The sequence below is a fragment of the Colletes gigas genome, unplaced genomic scaffold (genome assembly GCF_013123115.1).
Source record: "Colletes gigas isolate AHSC1104 unplaced genomic scaffold, ASM1312311v1 Colletes_gigas_Sc00007, whole genome shotgun sequence".
NCBI lineage: Eukaryota > Metazoa > Arthropoda > Insecta > Hymenoptera > Colletidae > Colletes > Colletes gigas.
In genome coordinates, this window is record NW_025106636.1 from 2,446,064 (window position 1) to 2,469,397 (window position 23,334).

General features: G+C 47.2%; 1 protein-coding gene across 1 annotated transcript in view; it reads right to left on the reverse strand.

Moving 5' to 3' along the window:
• Positions 1–8,809, reverse strand: part of LOC122396431 (RNA-binding protein Musashi homolog 2) — a 74,566-nt gene extending 65,757 nt beyond the window's left edge. Inside the window, exon 1 of the mRNA XM_043394815.1 lies at positions 8,590–8,809. The gene's annotated coding sequence lies outside the window, so the exon portion shown is untranslated. The remainder of the gene's footprint in view (positions 1–8,589) is intronic.
• Between the last annotated feature and the right edge of the window lie 14,525 nt (positions 8,810–23,334).

Sequence of the window (23,334 nt, forward strand, 5' to 3'; positions counted from 1 at the left end):
TTTGAAAAGTAACGCAAGATAAGAAGAAAATGATAATATCGTCCGCTTACTGCTACGTCAACGTTTTCTGTTCTTTCGCGGGAAGACATTTACGGAAAGTGGCCGATTACTTTAACGAAACGAATTTAGACACCAAGGACGGAAGAAGACTCGACGAGAAAAGATCGCGATCTTTAACTCGTACCAGTTTGAGCGTACGAGTCGAGGCGTATTAAAGGTGAACGGCTAAGACGCGCGATCGTTACGAGACGTCGGATAAATGCTGGGAGAACGGAATAACGTCCCGGTTCACTTTTGCCGGATGTATTATCCGCGCAGGCTTGTCGGTAATTGACATGGCGTTTACGTCCAAGCTGGAAACGTTATCGTCGATATCGGCGAGATCGAACGTCGTCGTCGTCGTCGACTTTTATGGACGACCAAGTGGCCACTCTCTGACGTTCGATATTTCGCGGTAGGCAGCCAACAGATTCTTTGCCACGTCCGATATCCTTTTCTCAGCCACGATAATTACCCGCAGCCATCGCGACAGTGCTCTGGCTGCGTTCGCCAGCGACAAAGATTCATTTCTAACCGGTATAAATAGTGACGCTAGTAATTTGTTTACATTTGATGAGAGATCTCGAGAGACCACGAACTCTCGAGGTTACGTGTCTAAGATCGTCCCTTCTAAATCTCTGGCCCGCCACAACGACTACGACAATTATAAGCATTCCCGCACGGGAACATCCTCTGAGGGTTAATTATGCATTCGAGTCTAATCACGAGATATCACGAGAGGAGTATATAACAGTCACGATCCACGCTGGGGCATCGATCGGGCATATATGTATGTATGTACATACGTATGTCCCAGGGGTTTCGATGCGCCGCGTAGATCGCTTTTCGACTTTTAAAGATTATTAAAAAAAATAGTTCACGTCGACCAACCAACCCCGTGGTTTCAGCGGTCGATGCAACGCGTTCGTATCCACGTTTTCTTCGAGTCGATTTATGCCCTGCTCTTCGCGAACGAGCATCGATGTTTCCCACTTCGCAATGCTCGATCTTTCCAGGATTTCGACGAATATCTTTCCGCGGCGCGTTCTTGGCTTGCCAACTTCTCGCGAAAGACGAGTTTTCTTTTGGAAAAGTGAGCCAAGTTTGGTCCAAGAAACGTGAAACGTTCGCGCCCGATGTCTCCCGGAGTAATTTATCGAATATGTCTGTTCGCGAAGAATAACGCGCGAAAGAAAATGTCACAAGGTCGTAGCCGTTCAGATCTCAGCCAACTTAGATCCAGCAATTTGAGCCCTGGCCAGATATTTAATACGGGCGTCTTTGCGATCGGATCATTTTCACGAGTCGATTATTATCGGGCATGTTTCGCGTACGATCGTCCATTATTCTCTACGTTAGATTAAATTGCAGCGAGCGTCCGAGAGAACGAATGGCTCGATCGAGACGGTCCTGTAATGGATCGCGGCGCAATAAACTAGGATGTAATTACTTTGCTTCTGGTGGCGAAATCACGGACAAGCAGAAATCAGTTTTCTCTTCTGCGACGTCGGGGAACGCGGGCACACGGTGCGCTGCCTGAGAAATCCCCGATGAAAATCTTTTAATGTACCTTGTGTAGTCACGGACCGCTCAGCGGAGCGATACACGACAGACTTTTTCATTCTTCGCCAACAAAGGGATCGTGTTGCATACGCCGTGCGCCATTCGCTGCCTTCAAGGGGATGCAACCGAGGCGGTGCGGCGCGGCGCAACACGGCGGTGACTGAGGACGCGGAACGAGGGTGGAATATCGGAAACAGTGGCAACACGAACCTCTGAAAACCCGTTCGCGCTGTTTTGCGGTGGGATAAAGGCGCCAGGGAGAGATAAACCGAGTCCGTTGCTAGATACAGTGACGTAACCCACCAAGAAACCAACAACCCCCTTAACGATCGTAAACGATCGATCCTCCCGATGAATCTCCACCACTTTTTCCAATCGGATAATTGCAAATTCAAAGTATTTTCAACGTTCTAAAGTCGCTACGTTCCAAAGAAACTACGCCGTCGGCTGGCACGCTATCGACCTATACTACTGGAAACCGATATACACCAATATCTACTTGTATTTTAAAATGTTATTTCTGGTCGTGGTTCGAACGTTGTTGGTCGTTCCTTCGGTAGACCGAAGACAAAAGTTTCAATCACGGAACAAGATCGAGACGTATTCGGAACTGCTACTGCGGAGTTCAATGCCCCCTGGTTTCAGACACGAACGAGAGTCGCCTAGGAGAGGAGGAAGAATAGAAGACGGGATTTTCGTTGCGGAGCAAGTTTTTGGTCGAACAAGTTACGCCACTGATTGCGTCACGAAACCATTTCATCCCCTTCATCTTGTCTCCTCGTCCGCTGGCGTCGTTGTGTCTCGGCGAGTCCTCTCGACTTGTACGCGACAGGGCTGTTTTCAGGTTCACCGGCGGAAAGCGAGCACGAGATTCTCGACATTTCCGCGACATAATTTTCCTCGCGTGCATCTTGCATCCTACCAGTGTCTGTTTCTTCGTCCAACTCCCCCCGTTCCCTTATTCTTCTTCTAGGTATGGTTTTAATCTGCAGGCCTTATTCAGGACGCCTTTTCGTTCCGTTGTACACGTTAATTGATAGTATTGTTGTCTCTCTTTTGTTTTTTCGAACAAAACTCTCGCAGTTTTCTCGCGTTTCGAGCAACGTCATTTTTGGTTTCGTAAAATCTACGGAACGATTTCTCGGTCAGGTTTGGCCAACTTTTCACGACAAAAGCATACCAACTACATTTTTTCTATTACAACCATCGACAAATTACACGGACGATGATGATCGTAATTAGGGAACGGAATAAGAAAATGTCCAGTTTTTCCCGCAGCTGAACAAATTTGCAATTTCGCGGCCGAGGAATTTCTCGAATAGCCGATTCTACGATAACTTTGAAATTCGCAATTACAACCAAGCTCGGGGGTTTCCTTGTTGATCCTCGCATAGTCGAGCCGACGAAATGAGAATGAAAAGGTCGGGGAACTGCTTTGAACTCCGGCTGCAAACGCGCGTCGCACTTTTATCCCCGAGACGAAATTATGTTTCTTTTCTGTCTCCGCGCGCGTGCTGGAATCCCACCGAATTCTCGTCCACGATATAAAAGTTAATCTGGAACGAGGAAAGGGAGCGTGAAAAGGCTTTCGTCGTGAAACAGAGGTAGCGAGCGACGCGGGAAGTTGATTTGCTACTAGAGGAGTAAGTTGGACGCGAATTATTTTGGTAACGAGTCCTGCACAAACTCGACCGACAAACTCTTAGACCGAGCAGAGGTCCGCTTTAACTTGCAATTTTCCCGGGGCAGAAAGACCATCTCGCCGATACTAATTTATTCAAATACGATACGTTTCTTTTGCATTTGAAATGGTAAGCTGGTTGCCAAAACCTGGCACGATAATCGATACCGGAGGTGCGATTAATCGCTTTCGCCGTTACACTTTTTCGCCATTTTGTCACGGTTTCAATCAGTCGTTCCAGCTCGCGATCGTTTCCAAGTTGAAAAATGTGGAACAAAGGCTTAAGAAATGAACTCGAGGATTAGATAGGGAGAGTAAATATGTGTGTGTGTGTATATGCGCGGGCAATAGAGAGAGATATTGAAAACGAGAACGCAAAGGAGAAACAAAGAGGAAGTAAATAAGCGCGTGTACAAACCAGCCGATGACCTACTATCGATGCTTTTGTAGACCTGTTTCAACTGCGTTCCGGCACAATGGAAAATGTAGCAACTCGAAACGTGGCTAGAAAGAGGGAGAGGAGACCAGCGCGAACAGAAAGGAGAGGAGAGACGTACCGTCCTTTTATCCGCGACGAAAAAACTGTGTCGCCCATTGTCGACCGGTACCCATCGCGGAACAATCGCGATAATGAGAAAGCTACGCAGCCGAAGAATTTTGCTCTTTCCCTCTTCTTTCTCCGCTGGTAATAGTCATCGCTAGCTCCCTCCATCCACAGTTTCTCGTTCCGGCCTTCGTATCTCTGCCATCCTAACCACCACCCCCCGCGAAGCCAGCTTCCTTCCTTTTGTCTTACGAGGCTCGCGATTTCCATCGTTGCTACGATCAGCCGATCGAACGAAATCACCCTTACCCGTCATCGTGTTATTATTTATCGTTGCAGCGACCAACAGATGGTCTCGACGCGTAACAGGAGACTTACATACTCTCCGGAAACGCTCTTTACCGCTGTCCAAAGAATCGTTCAATGTCAAGTTGTTCCTGACCTAGCGAACCCGTCTCCCTATTATTTCTATCTCGAGCTGGAAGACAATGAACGCGCATTCCACGGAACAACATTTATTCCGATCCTTCGCCATTTATTTCCGGCGTCATCCTAAACAGCCAGCCACCTCGCAATGATTCAATCAACCGCGAACGAGCTTACCGCGCCAATCCGACGGTTTTATTGTCCCGGAGCGAAGGTGGTGGGACACGAAACTTAATGGTCGCGTTGTTCTTGGCGGGATTCTCTTGCCAGGATTCGCGCTGATTAATAGCCAAGCGCTGCCATAAACGCTGACATATTCGCCGCGCGTGCTAACGCTATCGCTATTCCCCGTGGAATTTCTTCGCGTCGGGATCCTCCTTTATTTCGAACTCGCGCGCGCGATCGACCGGTCTTCGATCGATCTCGCGCACGGCACGCGACGTTCCCACTCATTCGGCCGACACTCTACACAGGTGATCAGAGAGCCCTTCTTTCTGGGGCAAAGTAACGCGACCGGTGCTGTCTGTTTTTTAATTGAATACTGAAATACAAGAAAGAGCCGGTTGCGAGTTGGTCGAGTTAACCGAGGATCGACAGCGAATTCCAAGGGCCGCGATTTTCCTAAAATGAGCATCGCCCGCCACGCTATGTTTAGTATTAGGTAGAAACAGACTCGTGTCTCCTTGCTGACCCGCGTCATCTAGCTAAACTTGGAACTTAGGCTTTCAACTGGCTTGCGTTGAACGTCCCTCGACGTATTCCACCATCTTGTCATCGCAGACTGTTTATATAATACTTAACACGGATTGCGCTGTCGATATTTTTGGAACGCCACGTTCTTCTTTCAGTCTAGCGCGCATTTTCGTGCGCTAAAATTGCAATATCTATCGCGAGGTTCCCTCCCTTTTAGATACTACGAACGTATCGTTTCGTTTTGAAAAAAAAACCACGTTGCAGATCGATCGTTCTTTGTACCGCAAACTGTTGGTCGCTGTTCGGAGACCCGGAGCGATCGAAAGAAAAAAATATTATCCGCCGGGTAAATATCGTATACCATTTTTTTGATAGCGTTACCGATAACGTTCTCCTTGCATCCTGATACAACGGTCGATGATTTTCAGCGACTTTGAATAGCCACTCTATAGAAAGAAAATCCTATTCGTTGGACGAATGTCAGTGTTGCTTAGATGCGAGCCTCCGCGATGGAAGAGGGCAAGAGAGCTGCGGCCAAAGTCGCCGAATGGTACGGATTTAGCCGACATCTGGTCCAGTCTGTTCTCTAGTTCGGTGAACGAACCACCGATAGGATTCGAAATAACTACCTCTTCTCGACTCCACTCTCGATTCTGCAGACCGAGGAAGTCTGTACGAAGCGATGGCGGTCGATCGAATCGAAGATCCCCTTTGGAATACGTTCCTCGAATAATCGGCACGTCCATCGTAGAAAACGAATCACGGTCTTTGTTGCTCCGAGAAAAATGGTTTGCCTTGCGTTTTATAACGAAAATAAAACGACAAATAATTAGAGCTCGGAAAAATACGGATAATTAGTTGCGTAATCACGGCACGCGATCGGGGAATCAAAGGAAGAAACAAGAACCTGGTCCGCGTTGCAGAAATTCCTACGGAGCGGAGGAAAAGGGGTGAAAATGCGACGTGAGATCGACTCTAGCGACACACGAAAGCGAAATCCTGTAGCGGCAACGCGTAACAACGAGCCGACTACGACGGAAAGCACGCGACAGAAATTCTTCGACGACGTGACGTATTAAAAACGCAAATACGATCGGGTATAACGTGAAACGTAATTGAAAATGTCGCTTTGTGCGCGAAAGCGGCACGTTTATCCAAACAGCCAATTATCCTGTCCGTGTACAATTTCCGCGAACAAATCAACGAGCAAATTCGTGCATCTTTCAACGGCACGTCTAGCCGAGTCTTCGCTGGCCGCGTTCCTTTCAAAGTTATGTACATTTTTTGCGAGCCCACGGTTTGCCGAGAAACTGGCTAAAGCGAACGACGACAAGACATATTTGAAGGGGAAGTTGTGCAAAGTTGAGGGACGACTTTGCACAGGGAGTTAATGGTAAGATTGCGATGAAAACAGCCTGTGGCACGACAACGTCGCCGCAAAGACCGGCATACTGCGCATAGCGTGGAATATTAAACGGTCAAAATGAAATTCTAAGAAGAGAACCGTCGACTGTTTCCCATCGACGTTCCTCGATAATAGCCACGGCAGCGATCAAATTCCTTGTACTTTCTTTTCGATTACGTTTATTTTAAGAAAGAACATTTATTTCCTGAAATTAACGCAACGATGTTTATTCGTACGCGAATCAATTTACAGCAAAAATAATCGTAATTTTAACAGCTTCGCAAAGATCGATGGTAAATAGAACTCGAGAGAAACGAACCAACCAACCACCAACCAGGAATTCGGCTACCCATGTTTCGACTTACGTGAAAGTAAAACGTTAAGGCAGCGTGACGCGAATGATCTTGGTTGATTCAAGTTCAAGTTTCCTCTTGCGTAGTACGCGAATCGTGATTATACCCTAATCATTTCGTCACCCGTATTAATATTTTGCTCTCTGTTGTTGCTGCTCTCTACGAACCGATCCGGATAAAATGTACAGATAAAGAAACAGAGCGGCTGATCGTCGATCGAACGGGCATTTAGCGGGGAAATACCGAAAGGAAGATACGGTAAACTTTTGGCAATGCGACATCCGTGACCCAATTTGCTCGGTAAAAGAGCTCATCGGACGTTTCGATGCCTTTTAGGCGACTTTGGATCCCGAGGAAAGTCGCGGGTGCGCGCGCGATCGATAATTGAAAATTAGCCGGTGGGAAAGGACGTCGACAAAACCGGCAACTCTTGGCGCGAGAAGGAGGTAAAATTCGCCTATTGTTCGGAGATTCTGTTCCCAGTTTTTCTCCGTCGGTCTTTCATTTCCCAGGGACGAAAGGCGGGAAGAGCAGAGAATGGAGGACGAGCAGATAAACGGTCCGCGAAAACAACGAGAAATTGAAGACCGGCGGAACAGCAAGCCAGAATCTATGTACCAGGGTTGACGCACGAGATCAGACCCGCTGGTAACGATAATCGAGTTCCTTGCAGCTCGGAGTAGTTTCAATGGAATATCTCATTTTAGCGCTATTGTACGTTCTCGTAAACGAAACGGCACAGAGATATCTATGTGTACACCAGATGCAACCAGGTGTCATCGATCAATACGCGTTGGAACAAAACGGGTTTCCCGTTTTTTACACCGTTTACAACATTTTCTTTCCTACCGTTTACCAAATCTTTTTAATTTCACGTAGGTATAGAGGAATGAATAATCTTCGAGCAATATCGGTAATGCATCTCGAAAAAACTCTCTGTTCGATCGATCGTATCGAACCAGAAGCGTCTCGTGCATCGATTTTCTTACGCGAGAAGTTTCCACGACAGAGCCGCGACGCGTCGCATCGCATCGCGTCGCGTCGCGTCGCCTCGCGTTGGTTCATCGATCCGCGTTCACCAGTGATTCGCGACTTCCCCTCTCGGGAGACTAATTTACGCGAATTTGGGTCGCCAGATATACGCGCGTGCCGATTGATTCGCGGTTTCTGATCACCGGAAACAACGCGCGGTCCAACATTGTCGCGATTTGGCTGTAATATTTCGCGAGTTTTATTCTATACCCGACAGCCGCCGGAATTATTGATTCTGGCACACAAACCGCACCGATGATGCTCCTCAATTTCCTTCCTTGGGGTGAAGGACGAAACTGTTTTGCCCAGATTCGTTCGTCGATTCCAGCCAGACTTTTTTTTTGCAACTTTTCAATAATATAATCGACCGCGGTGGCCGTTGACAAACGACGGACACCAATGTTGCGGATCGCGGATTCGTTTGGCTATTAGCGGAATTTCGGAAAGATTTATGACAGTGAGACGCAAGTCGGTCCGATACGTTAAACTTTTCACGACAGAGCATTAATCTTTGGACGAGCAGCCGATGCATCGGTGCAACGCGCACTCTCAATTTAAATTCTACTCGTCTCGAATGAAATTTACTAGGCTATTCCAAGCAAGAGATAGAGGATTTTGTGCGTTACGCGCCTCCAAGATCTTCTATTTGGAATACTTTAGAGCTACACTGTAGCAGCAAAGCTACGAGTACGTCGGAATGACGGTCGACCGGAAATTATCCGTCTTGTTGGAAACTACGCTCCTCCGGAATTTCATAATTTATTCGGCATTTATAGAAGGCGGCGGAGAAACACGATCCGAAAACTTGTCAACGGGTTTGGTGGTTCGCGGCAAGACTGCTCCGAATAATCACCTCATTGCCGGTGTGTTCAACAAGTCACTGCCACGAGGATCGAGCCTCCTCTCCATCGACGTTTCCAGAAAGTCACAACGATAACCGACCGATTGGCAGTCGAACGATCGATATCGATATCGATATCCAGCACAAGAAGAGCGTTGGTAGGGTTCGAGGCGGTGAAAGTTACGCGGCGGCGAGTAACGATTACGTGTGCGGAGGCGCGAACAAACACACGCGACAACGTACGCTTTGCGACTGAGTTTGATATCCTCCGGCGAGGGTAGCCCGCGGAGGAGAGCTCTGCCCCCACTCGGCTGGTTATGAGCGGTACCAACGGTCCGTACGGGGAGGCGCAGGGCAAGGAAGGGTGTTCTCCTCGATGTCTATAAAGCGACGCGGGTCGAGTACGCGTGCGCGCGACAATCGTGTGCACGCTTTGCCTGCAAAGTGGCAACCGGTGGCAACCGGTGGCACCGCACCGGCATCCTCCACGTCTATTTACGCAGACGATGCACCGTGTCACGCTGATCGAACAGACCGGACGCGCAAACCACTTGCACACACGAGGGTGTATCGTCGAGGACGATGCACCCCACCGACCAGCCTGCTACGTTATTCATTTCTCTCCTTTCTTCCGCGCTTACGTCTTAACCCCTAACGACCTATGCTCACTTCGCGTCCTTTCAAACGCACCGACCAAACTTTACAATCGTTAACCTTGTTAATTCCGTTTCGAGGCATCAAGGTACACTCGTTGGTTCGATACGCGCCTCAATTTTGCTGGTTTCGGTTCCTAGTGTATTATTAAACTACGCTTTGGCAGCGTTGCGAGCCGCGGATGCATTTACACGAACGTTGTTGTAACTCGGCTTAAGCAGGATTTAGGTTATACTCGGGGATCGCATGCTTGCAACCAACGAACGCGTTAACAACGCGACGCGACGCGGTGCACCGCGCGTTCGCCGCCGTTGAACGAAATTTAATGCGCGTCTCTAATCGATGCGCTGTCTACGAACGGTAGATTCTGCGCGCGGCACGCGACTAGAACGACGCGATGCACCGCGATCGAAATTAATCTCTCTCTTTTACGGCGCAGGGAAACCGGCACCTGAGAAATTTCAGTGAAAAATGTTTACCGGCACGGGTATCGCGAGTACCGCGACGTTTCGGAGAACAAAGCCGCGACGCGAGCCAACGAATTAATCGCCGCGCCACCGTGCACTCGATAAACAACAAGCACCGATGTAGAACAGCACTCTAAGCTCTCGAACGCGAGCGCCGGGAACGGGAAAATTTAAGGTAACGTTAGCTCGCAAATTTAAGGCGACCGCATTGGCGTCTCGCTAACCATCCTCGTGTCGGTGAGTATTTATGGAAAGGATGCACCGTCGCATTAATCGGACCATACCACCAGCCGATCCACGCCATCCAACCGCCAGTCTACAGTCTTTGTTTCGCTAATAACGCGTTCGATGCCTGCGGTTACCCTTCCTTCCCCTGGCGCTACTAAAACGAGACTAAACCTGACTCTTTCAAATTATTACATAACCACCATCGAGATATTGCAACGCTTGCCACAAGATCTACCGGATACGTTCACGTTCTTGTTCGATTACCTGTAATAAGCTAGTTAACGCGTGCAATTTAACTTATTTAATATAACGAAACAGTGAGATATTGCATTCCAGCGCGCGTTGCTTGTCCGTGGGCGGAACATTCCGTTGGTATCGATTCGCTATAATTCCGGAACATCTGGGGGAAACTAACAGGCATGCAGAGAAATCCTACAACGTGTTCCGTAAAGTCATCGTCGACGATGAAGGAGCGTGAGCGCAATCTAAGGCGAACAACAAACACATGCAACGCTTAAAAACCCCATTCCATGCAACGAATCTAAATGGTACCACTTTCTTCTGTTACAATAAACGCGATACCGCACCAAAAGTAACGCACGGCAAATATTTCAAATTGCTTTTGCAAGACCAAACCAATTACTATTGATCGTTATCCGGAACGTTACAATTCAGCAAACTATTCTTTTTATTCTGAAATATTTGATAATAATTCCCTATGAATTTTGATGGAATATTACACGAAGAGTCCAATTAACCCGACAAACGAATAGTTTGCAGATCATGTTTCACCTTTAGATCGGTTGAAAACGGATACGAACGGAATCGCAAATATTATTTCGCGTCCGTCCGCGAACCATTCTTACTTATTGACGTTCGACGATGAATCGATAAGCTGTTATACTTGTTATCCAACAGGAATCTAACAGCGAAGAAACGTTGCAATTAAAAGACGTCTCGCGAGTCTGCGAGCAAATCGAATAAACGGAGCACGCGTATCACGAACACCGCGCAACCATGTCCAACCATTTATCCCCGTTCGTGCAGATGCATATTTTTATGCTGATCCGAGTCGTTCGAGTTTTAAAAACTTGTCAAGGACTCGAAACTGGGATAGGACCAGTAACCAATTTATAATTTGATCCAAGCGCGGAACAATACCGACGGAGGCCTCCACCCACGAGACGACGGTAGAAATCGTTATCCCGGTTGCACAAAATGTCGGCAGAACCGAGCAAGAAGCCCGATGAGCTTTCGAGCTGGGTAGTGTCTGCGCAAAAACGACCACCAGACGCGACAAAAAGAAGAAAAACGCGAGCTGCTCGCTAATGGCCAGACAACGAGCATGCTCGGAGACGCGACAGAGTCAAGGAGCCTTCGGTCTGAGGTTTCAGCAACGGCGAAAATTCGCCAAAGTATCGATGACCCAGTAAACTACGATTCAACCCAGGGCTCAAACACCATCGAAATATATAAGTTGAATGATCGGAGAATCTTCGAGGGGATATCCAGCTGTCCATCGATGGAGCAACGTGCTTCGAGGGTTGTTTTAGTTCGGTCCTAGCGGTGGATTAACAATTTTCGGACTAATCGCGATCAAGTTTTTATCGGCGATGCGTTTTCATAGCGTCGAACATCGAGAACGCCGCGCTTATCGTGCTTCCACCCAATAACGCCGCGTTGGATCGCGATGGAACGTTCCTCCTCGTCGCGTTCGACCGTTTGGGCAAGCACTGAAACGCTTATCTGTCGACTTTATGACCAAACGTGCTTACAAATTGGAAAAATTGTGATAATTATTTCGATCTACGGGACTATTTGGTTTGCTCGCGGTACAAACGTGACGGACGACTCTTTCTGGTTCCCTGATTTAATATTAATCGCGTACCGTGCCACCAGACGAGCCTTATTCTTGCGAGCGAGCGTGTTTCGCATTGTACCTTGCGGATGTGTAGGCCGGCTAGAACGCGTCGCAACAGGTGCACTCAATTCGCGACCCTTTACGACCTAGCTTCTGCTACAGGTATGCACACATGCTGTACACACGCTGCAAAGGACCGAAAACTGCGACGGAAGATCTCGTGAAAAGCACACGGACGTTTTTTCCCTCCCGGTTGACTCGCGTGTCTACAGCATCCTCTCCTCCTCTCCTCTTCCCGGTTTGCTGTTCTTTTCTCGGCATTTATTTTGTTTCTTGCACGGCACGCTGCGCACTCTCGAAGCGGAGTGGAAAATTACTCAGCTTCCTCGGCTCATTTACAGTCGCGCGCGCTCCCTTCCCTTCCCTCCTGTGTCTTTTTTCTGTGTAATTTTTAATCGCAGCGACGGTCAACTTTTGAAAAAACTCATTCCTCCGTTTCGGAGACCTGAAAACTAACCAGCGACTTTCCGGCACGTTCGAACGCGTCTTCGAGTTGATCGACGTTCTTATTATTCTCGAGGAGAGAGACGATAATCGAAAAAGTCTGTAGCAACGATAAGTCGACCCTTGGAGCGTTAGCGTTTCGAGCAGGACGCGGAATTCGACGGGGACGGTTTGGCGGTGGAACGAGGGTGCTCGAAATACCGCATAGATCATACGTATTCTTACGTTCGCACGCGTGCCGGCAATTCCGTGATTCGCTGCTTTCACACGATCCTCGCGCATTGTTGCCCGCTAATTTACGGATCAATTAATTAGCCCCGTGTAGCTCAGATATTCCTGTTCGCTCGGACCGCCCTTTATACGCGTACCCCCGATACCATCCGCTCTCGTTTTCCTACTTCTTGCGACGGAATTTCCCGTCTAACTTTGCGTTCGTAGCACTTTGCCACTCTCTTAGGACGCTGTCCTCCATCTTTGAAACGCAAATCAGACCTTTTTTGCGAGAAGGCTGGCTAAAAGAAAAGTTGGGAAGGTAGCAGCGAGACGCAAGGACGCTCTCGTAAAGAAGAACGAACGTAGATCGAATATCTGGGCAAAAGCGAAACGATTGGGTATCCTTTGGTGCAAACGAGTGCAAAAACTGTCCGTTTATCGTTTGTCCACGTGTTAAAGTAACGAGAACCATCGAGTGCGACTATCGAGCGCGTTCTCTCGCAAAGCGCCGGGTGGGTTTCCTTGGTGAAAATATCATGGTGCGTGTACGGCGCGTCGGTGAAGACTCGCAAACGTTATGGATGACAGTGTCAGCGACAGAGGGTAGCAACGGCGGACAGGACAACGCGATGTCAGTGTCCGAGGGTGCAGAGTGCAAGAGACAACGAATAATTCATCCCTCTCTGGCGTCCCTCCGCAGAGATGCGCCGCACATGTAGTCGGTGCAGAGCAAATATCACGTCCGTGTTGTACCCTCGCTGGGTGCAACGTAATCTTTCAACCGCGCGGTCACTCGTTCACGCGCCGTGAACACGTTTTCCAATCAAGTTCCGCTCGGGGTGCGTCACCTGTTCCTCCCAGGTGTTTCGGCGGCCGTCGGTTTTTTTAAACGAACGCGATCCGATCGAATACTTTATCCTTTTAGAAGAAACGAGATCGCTATCTTGAAATTATTCGGAAGGATCGACGCGTTTTCGTTGACGGATTAATTTCCGACAGACTCGTTGTTGCGCAAAAGAGCGAGCAAATAGGTGGAAGATAACGATAACGTTCGCGCCGATAACGACGGTCAGCTATGATTATTAATCATGCGCAGGTTGCGCGTGCGAGTGTCAGCGGTGCGTGGGGAAGGCTGACTAATCGTTTAGCCATTACGGATTAATATACCCATGGTGGTCGAGGATCGTTTTGCTCCTGCGTTTTAACGGTCTGCGCGTTTCGCAGGACTTGCTCATTGTTTTCTGCACCCCGTATACGAACAAACGTTTCCACCGAAACCCCGGTTTTACTTTGCACATTTGGAAATCCATGCTTTTCGAACGTACGCTTGCACGAATAAATAATTATTTCAACGCTTGATTATTCGAATTTGCTCTACGCGTCTTGTATCTCTGGTTGTATTTCGAGAGGGTTATTATACCGTCGTCCGGTGGTTTCAACGACGGGAATACTCGTCTCTCGGTCGCGATAAAAAGGTTTAACGCGTTCAATGTTTGAATCGGTCGAGCCATCGTTGCTAACTTCCCGACCAGAGTCTCGTTTAAAAGACTTGAATCGGGGGTAAGTAGCCGCCATTAGGTGGGCTCGATAACCGGTGTAGCTCATCTCGGAGGACCGTCGTTGGAAAGGTTCCGGCTCCTGGCTGTTTCCGGTAATGCGAATGCAAAACGAGCAAATTTTCCGGGTAGGATATTTTGCGGGAGAGGACGAGATCCTCCGGTAAACCAACGGAATCCTACCGGGCTGGTTGGCTTTACTCTGCCGCGGTCTCGCGCTAATGCGGCAATAAACATGCATCTATCCGAAACGCTAGGCCTTTCTAGACGAGAAACAGAGCTTCGGGGGACGAGGCGTATCGCCGCGAGAAAGGAAGAGGCGGGTGCGCTGGAGTTATCTACTCGAAACAACCAAGGCTTTGCGGATCGTTAAATTTCCGCGAGAAAGAAGAATCACTCTCCAACGATCAGATTATCTTCTATTCTGTCGGAAATAATAAAACAAGTTGTGGAATTTGCGCTATCGACGACACGCGATATTACCTTTATTCTTGTTGCAAGATCTAACCTTCTTCCTAGCTTCCCAATTTAATAAAAAATAAAAAAAAGTGGTAATTTCAATTTCTCACTTGACCGACGATGAGTGAATTGTCTGCAACGGTGTCTGTCTACCTACTGAGAGAACACGCGAGAAGCTGACGCGCTGGGAACTGGAGAGTAGTTTACAATGGGTCGGAGTAGTGTTTGCACGACCGTAAAAAGGGCTTACGCCGAGAGAAATGGTTGCTGGTTGGTCTTCGGTACCGTGCACCGGTTTATTGCGGCGACAGTTGCGTCAAAAGGACACTGCTAACATCGCGCAGCTGTTGCTATATAACGTAATCGTAATTGCTCTCAAAGTCAGCTGTTTTGTACCAATTTCAACGAATCGATGCACCTGACAGAGGAACGGTGAGAAAAAGTAGCATTTTGCTAATTTAAAACGTTAAATGACCAAATATATAACAAATTAACCGACTACTAGGACGAGGAGAATTGATCGTCATATTTTTTATTCCCGACCCAGCTGCACGCTGAAAATTTCTGTGCCAAACAATGCTTTCAATTTTGTATCGAATTTCAACGATTAACTACCAAACGAAACAATAGTACGTGTATACAAAAGATGTAAACCGCCTACCAGAAATAATAATTAATTTAGTTTGGCAGACAATAGTTGCTTGCACATATGGGTCACCGAATAACGTATACTCAGGTCTCGTTCATTAGAGAGCGGTGTGTTTCGGTATTAATAACGAAAATAAGTTTACACGGTTGCGTTCCTGTATTTCGCGCGAACACAGCGCGCAACACGGGAAGGAAGTTAATTATTCCTTGCTCCTGTTTCGATTTTTTCAATAGCCAGCCGGCTCGACAAAAGCAAAAGAAAGACAGGCGACGACGTTGCCGTGAAATGTAGGTTGCGTCGCGAAAAATCTGTTTAGAAATGTTTTATAACCAGTGGCGTTGGAATTTTTTAATTTTTCATGACACCGGTGAAAATTCTCGCGGAAATCCGCTGCGCTTCCATCCGCTCGCTACGGAGCGGAGTTGAGAATATGCTATTCCGTTCAGTCTTGTTTCACGATGTATTTCGGCGCGCGATAAATTAATAGCGTACAAGTAGTTCCGAGCAGCGATGTTCGAGGATGAAATTGAAAATTGCAGGAAAGAATTGCGTACGTATCGATATATGTTCTTAGGCGATAAGAGGACCGAGTAACAAAAATGATACATTTTTCGATCGAATGGGTAATGTGTTTCCCGATGCCGGCAGCAATCTCGGAGCATTTTTCCTCGAGTCTCAAAGTATCATCCGACGTGAAGGGGTTTCAGCGATTTTTGGAACAAAGGGAGTGAAGCGAGGAACGGTTGATTACGACGAGCGATTAAATTTTTCATTATCGAGGAAATTCTGCAACGTCAGAAATAAGTAATAATCGTTACAACGGTCCGTTCGACCGTGAGAGGCTCTCTTTGTTTCTTTCGTCGAACGGCGATCCCGATCAGGATTAGTATCGATAAAAATCAAACGTCGCATATAATTTTCGGAACGAGGAACAAAACGCGATACCGAAGCGACAAACGAAGCAATTTCATTTGCTCGCACGTTCCGACCAAACTCGGGATTTCGACGGTACACGGGTGTGTCGAACGTTTTTGCTTCTCCCTCTTGTTCGCGATTTTTGTCAGTTACTTTCGAAACATTCTACCATTTCGAAACTTTCAAACTGAAACGTGAAAGAAAGACGAGGCAAAAGAATTGCTTACGGCGATGGAAATATTGCAACCGAGTCGTTCCCGTGGACACAAAACGTCGCATCTCATTGACAGCGATGGACAGTACTCGAAAACTCATATTTATTCGCCGTCTGGTTTCTTTTCTTCGCTTCGTAGGATCCCGTGGCTAAAGCGCCGTAGCATTGTCATCGTAGCGTGATACGCGAACAAGAAGGACAGCGTCTCTTTCTTGCCGCTTTGCTCGCGAATTATACACGGTTCGTCCACGCGGTTATTTTAAAAGATTGTCTTCTCCAGACGTCTTTAATCTCGCGATACGAGATCTCTCCCTCCAACTTGAACGTTCCTCCTTCGAACGAGGATATTATACGCGTATTATTACAGCCCTAGGTATGTTGTAGCAAAATATACAGAAACAATATTTTCACGAGCGAAACAATCACAAAATACGAAAATAAAGATCGACAAGGAGGATGTTAAAAATATACAAGGTGTTTTATCTCCGATGTTGCCTAGTTGGATAGTGTAGTGGAACTCGTCCAGACTAATTGGCAAAAATTGTTCCGCCATGAGCGATTAAACAACGCGTTGAAGACGGAATTGAATCTCAGAGGGAAAATGACCCCATCCCGTTAAATTATCACGGAGCGATAGAAACCGATTATCACGCTCGATTTCGTCGTTTCTGTATCAAGCGACAAGTTCTCGGCGCTGCGTCCGACAACCGTGTAATCCGTTTGCCTCGAAAAATCATCGCCGCGGAAAAAATGTCGTGTCTCCCGTCACGCGGAAAAACGAAGAAACGAGAAGCCGAACTACGCTCTGTCGAACATTGTACGAATAACACCGAGACCACTTTCTCCCCGACTCTGCGAATACTCGATTTTGCGAAAAATCGATTTCCGCGACGCCACTTGTTCCGAGAACAAGAATAATGGAAAACGAGAGAAAAGTTCGCACGATCGGTGGCACATTCCTATCGCGTAATACCATTTAACTTCCTAATTACAAAACGAATATCATCGTCGTGAAATTGAATGTTACGCGTATGCGCGCAGGACACGACGCCCCGACGCGACGTCGAGAAAAATTTATTTTGCCAAGCGCCTGAAATTAATCTAGCGAAAAGGTCTGCTCGTTCGAGAGTGGTTCGCTTCCGGAACTTAATATCGGTCGTGAAGTATGGTTCATTTCGTAGGAACGAGAGCACCTGCGACTTCCGTGAAATCGTAACTAAATGTACTTTTGGTAAAAGGAGAATTCCATCGTATTTTCGGTGCTGCCAAGCATCCAGGTTTCACCGAAATCATCGAAACGTTTCGAAATAGCCACAGGAAACTGTCTCTCGTTATTCCTCGACAGGTTCTAGCATTTTTCTGGTAACGGGAGCTTCGAACAAAGGAAGATTCGAAAACGCGTTCGGTCGGTCGTTAACGTTTGTTGAAAATAAGTCGATTCCGATTCCAGAACGGCACGTCGGAGGCGATTACCGTGACAAGACAGCTGGAAGAATCAGTCTCTGACGGATGTGTTTCGAAAGCTTCCACTTCGACACGGTTTTCGCGGCGCCGGAAGCGTTTTCTGCAATTTGTGCATCCGATCGTAACTCGGAGTGCACGTACAAGCACCGAAGGTCGTCAAAACGTGGCAAACTTCCGATGCTTGAGCTTTAACAACCGTTTCTTAAAAATCTGTAGAAACCCCGCTTTTCTTTTAAATCTACGCGTCGAAGCAAGTTTTTCGCGATACCATAAAGGATGAAGAAAAGAAAAACTGGAAGATAGACCGGCGATTCGAGCGTAGTTTTCGCTCGACGAGACGCTACTCATGCTCGAGCTAGCCGCTAAAAACGACGGAGGCATTATTTCTGTTCGGGATACCCGTTGACCCGTATTCCTATTCGCGAAGTCAACGGCAGACCAGCGTTCCTTTCGTCGATACAAGATTCTTGGCAGCAGTTTTCTTCCTAGACCTGCGGACCGCTCAATAATCTTGGAAAAAAGCGCGCGAGACTGGCCGGGACGGCCGCTCGCATGGCCGATTAACTCGATACCCGAACCTATCGGCCCGGCCATGCGAAACTAGTTACTCCGTTTCACGGAATGGCAGGTACTTGGCGTCTCGCTAAACCCTAAGAAAACGTTTATCGCCGAGCAACGTGACTCCATGTCGAATTTCCGAATTAAAGATTACCTCCTTTTACCTCTTTTCTATCGAATCAATATATGTATGTATTTACTACTGGAAACCAAAACAAACAAGCGACGCGTCGCGTGATTCGAATCGCAAAATTTTTTAACATACGATCGACGAATGTTTCCAGTTGGAATAAAGTTGGAATCGTCGGAGAACGATTGGTTAGTAAAAATGATAATTTCGTCGACTTGACGTGTGCACCGTCGATGCCTGTCTGTATCGTACGTATTATTGTTTCAAAGTAATCGATACGTAAACTGGAGCCGATGCATCAATACCACATTATCACACGAAACGATCGCTGACGCGTCGTGTGCAAAATCAAAGCCAATCTGTCGAGTATAATGTCGTTCAGCGAAATATCTGTGCAGCTTTGTATTCTGATTCGATGAGATAAAAATTAACGACTACCTATCCCGCTTCGCCGATAGCGTCGCGCTATTATGCGTACGCACAATCGATGTATTCGACTAATATAAATTAATCGAACGCGTGTTCATTAACGATGCGATACAATTGATCGACACAATTTCCACCGTCGATACGAGCAACTACGGTAAAATAATGCCGCGAGAGAGGTGTGCACTTTTTGTTCGAACATTTCTTCGTCGAGAAATGTTCTTTTTCTACGCGTAATTAACAAACATGACAACTTTTGGTTGTACGAAGGTACATGAATCGTAAGAACGAGCAAAGGCGATATTCAATATGAGAAACACGTTGTACGACGAACCGATCTCGAGATCATTTATATCCATAACCAAACTGTCGTTTGTTGTACGGTATGTGTTAAGATGAAAAGAGCATACTCGTAAAAATCGAGTTCGTTCTCGGAGAGAAATGATTACAAGAGCGGTTCGAAGCTGTTACTAGCAACCTATCGCGGTACACAACGTCGACTACACTTCGCTTCCCCATAGATATTACACGCGCACGTATCTATTTGCAGCTATCTCTGCCAGCGAATGTCATCCAACGGGAAGGTAATCCATAATCAGGCAAAGCCTATATCCACTTGGCTACGTAATACCTAATAGATCCCGCTCCAAGTAGATAGTCTGTGAATTACCGGCAGAATGAGTATGTAGAGACGCGTTCGTGTCAGCCGGTGATGTTTCGGCGACGAAAACTGGGTGAATCGGATCGAACCGTCCGGAAATCTGGTGAAATCGCTTCGATGGATGGACAAAATTGCAAATTGCAGCGAATTCGAGGATAACGAACGCGAAATGGGTCGTTGGTGCTTGCAAATATCGAGGGAGAAACCGTGTTTCTTACTCGGAGAAGAATTCCGTGTCGTCGGGGACGCAATGTTAATTGAAACTAGATTTCAGGCGATTCCGTAAGAAAACGGTTATCGTTTCCGAGGTTCACGCTTAAAAACTCGATTTTCATTACTCGAAAACGATGACACGGGAGCAGCGATCGTGCCTAATCTTCGACGAAGGTGCACAAGCCAAGAAACTACCCAGCCGAAGCTCGCCAAGTGCAAACAAGCTCCGTTGCACCCTAAGTATTCCTATCGCGGACAATGAAGAGGACGAAGAGAGGAGTAAATAGACGAGGAAGAAGGATAATAGATGGCGGGTATCTCGCATTGGAAAAGTTCGTAAAATCAGTCGTAAAACTCGTCTACCGGGGGCGGAATTTACGCACGAATGCAACGCATCTTTACGGCTCTCGGGATTTTATGGACGATGTAGACGCGTAGCGCGTCCAAAGAGGCCAGAAAATGATACCTAGGTGGTCCAGCATGACGCTTTCGATTATTCGCGATCATTCAATAAGAATCTTCCGTTAAAATTTTTCACAGGGGTAACCGAACACCTTCTATACTAAACATACGCGATCGTAAACTCGCCAACTTGATCGCCTTATTAAAAATTATGAAAACAGAGTAACGGAGCTTATTCGGTCTTGACGTTTGCTCGCTTTTCAGTGAAATTCCGCGCGCGAGATATATGTCGCTCGGAACCGTAAAAAAGTCTTCTCAGACGGCGTAATGAAATCTTCCTCTGTCTGCAGACGCATAATGAGCGTCCCACGAGGAAGCCAAGGGTGGCCAGATGACACGAGGGTTGTTAGATTCAACTCGGTCCAGAGATAAAGAGGACGGTTTTATCTTCGCGCGTGATTAAGCCACGCGGCAGTATATCATCGATTATATTCTCGTTAGACTAAGTGGCGTCCCCCTTTGCTCGATCTCGGTTTTCCTCGAGGCTGCTCGCGCGGAAAGATAACCGGACCCGTTTTCTTTGCGACGAAACACCCCCGCCGTTGCATTATATTCCGATTTACGGCGCGTCGTTTCAGCATCATTGATAAATAATCGAGGCTGACGGCGAATCTAACGGACCGTGGATTAATTGGCGAATCAACGCCCACCCGGTAGTAACTGTTAGCCCGGATAGCGCAACTTTTAAGTGGATTTTCGGTCATAAAAACACGTATTAACGATATTAAACGCGTACAAAGGGAATTAAAACAGAGCACGCGACCCAAGTTCAAATATTTGTTGAAAGGCATCCACCCTTGATAAATTTCTCGCATTCGTTTCCGCGAAAGCGACTCTGAATCGCGACCCCGGGAAAAATCCAGGAACGTCGCAACCTTAATTACGTCAGTACTTACGCTCGTGACCCGTATCGACTGCATCGCGAGTGTTCTACAGGGATTGCAGAACGTCATAAATTGACTTCCGTCCCGCTACGAACAAGAAGAAAATTCGACCGTTTCAAGAACGAATAAAAATAATAAATAAATAAATGGTATACGTATATACATAGGTAGAGAAACGTTTCAAAGATGCGCCATCGAGCACGTTGAATTTTATGGAACGAAATCTGTCAGCGATTCGAATGATCATGTGCCCTTAAATGTCACCGAGACACGAAATCCATTAAAAAATTTCAACGTCAAAGATTCCGTGAGCAAAGTTGTCTGTATAATCGCCGAGCTCCGCGTCTACGATTAATTAAAAGCGCAACAACGTTCCTCATGCTTCTCTTCCCTCAAGATGCTCGTAAATAAAACATGTAGCCCAACGTAACCAACGATCGAGCAAATGTACCAGGTAGCGTATAGCGTACTATTCCGTGGTATCCTTGGTGAATTTGAGAATTCGAATCGTTCGAGAGCTCGATCGTTACTTTGTCCGTGCGTCACCAAGAACACTGTATTAAGGAAAATGAAGACTGACGCTAGACCGCTGACAGAGAGCCAATGAACGTCGGGGATCAAAAAGTCTGCAGTCAGCTTGAGGAACGGCTGACAAAGTCAGCAAACAGGGGTGACTGCCAAAGGAATTGTGGACGAGCCAGATACGTAGGACAAGTGTCTGCGGCCATTGTGCAGAATTGTTTGATCGAATGGTAGTTTGCACATACTGGCGCATTTAGTTCCGACCCTTCTCTCCCTTCACCGCCCCCGCCTCTCTTGCTCCCTTTGTCCAACTCTCTCCTATTCTATGCCTTTCCTTCCCTAGAAGGCTCTATGCAAAGGTTTGCCCAGTGCATCGCCTAGTGCTTGCACTCGGTGGGTCGAGAGCTTTCCAAAGTGCTCGATGATTAGGAACGTTCGATCGTTACGTCCATGTCGCTGAAAGCAGAAGCCAACAATGTGAGATACTCTTGATAATAACGAAGCCGTAAAATTTGTTCGGGGCTTTGTTGCCGCGCGGACGAGGCCGACGAGCCGGTGGTAATCGTAATAAAAATCGACCCTGTAAGTTTTCGAGCACCTCGTCGCGTCCGGGACAATCGATGCGGTTTTCTTCTTTCGTTCTCCAACGAAACGATATTCCCCTTATAACTGACGAATCACCGGGCGAATGCGCAACGAGAGAAACTTTAGTTTTCTAACAACAAGCACGTTTGTTCGTAACGAGCTGAGAAAAAGAAAGAATGCCACGTTAACTACGACCGTTCGCGATGTTTCCTACTCGACCGCGAACAGCCAGATTTCATTATCGCGATCGTGACGATTCCATTCTTCGAAGCCGAAGAGAAAAGAAGGAAACGCAGGGAGAAGAAGGGCGTCGAAGAACCCCTCGGGATTCTCTCGAGCACTTTAGACCCCCTAAAATGCGCTTGGCACTCGAAGGAACTACGGCTCAGCATTTCTGCCACTATCGCGTTATTTTCGCGGGAACTGGAGGGCTCTTGAGCGTCAAAGATGGACGGATATGTGTGCGTCGCGTCGCCTGGCGTCGTGTCGCGTCGGTTCACCGTGAAACACGCTACCAACCATACCGTGATTTTCTCCGTTACCTCGACGACACTATAACGTACATATTATAATTCCGCACGCTGTTTCGAGTATCATTTTTTCTCACTTAATGTCTACCTACATTCCTGATCCATTCTTTTAGCACCGTTGAAAATGGTCAAAGATTCCTGAAGAAACGTTCGATCACGCGAACGGTCCAACTTAAACGAAAAGATACATATAGGGTATATCCCTTGCAGACGAAGCCAGAATAATTCAACTTTAAACACGATGACTACCATCGTTCGTTCGTTCGTTCGTCTTCTCGAGCGAAGAAGATGAAGTTTCCACGGAGGCAAGTTTCTCGACTGGATTAGTCATGAGCTGGATTAAACTGCACAGCCTATTGTATCTTGGATTTAGTAAACTTCAGCTAGGCTCGCGGAAGCTTCGAAAGAGACCAGGAGTAAGGGAGGAAATGGAAATCCTCCTCGATGTAGCGATCGAGAGACCTACGCGAACATTTATTTGTCCAATATCCATTTTTGCACGAGGAAACCAAAATTTAAATGCAAAACTCCCCGTGCAGCCGTATTAAAAACGAAAAGAGTCGCTCGATCGATCGGACACGACGTTTCCAATTCAAGTTTCG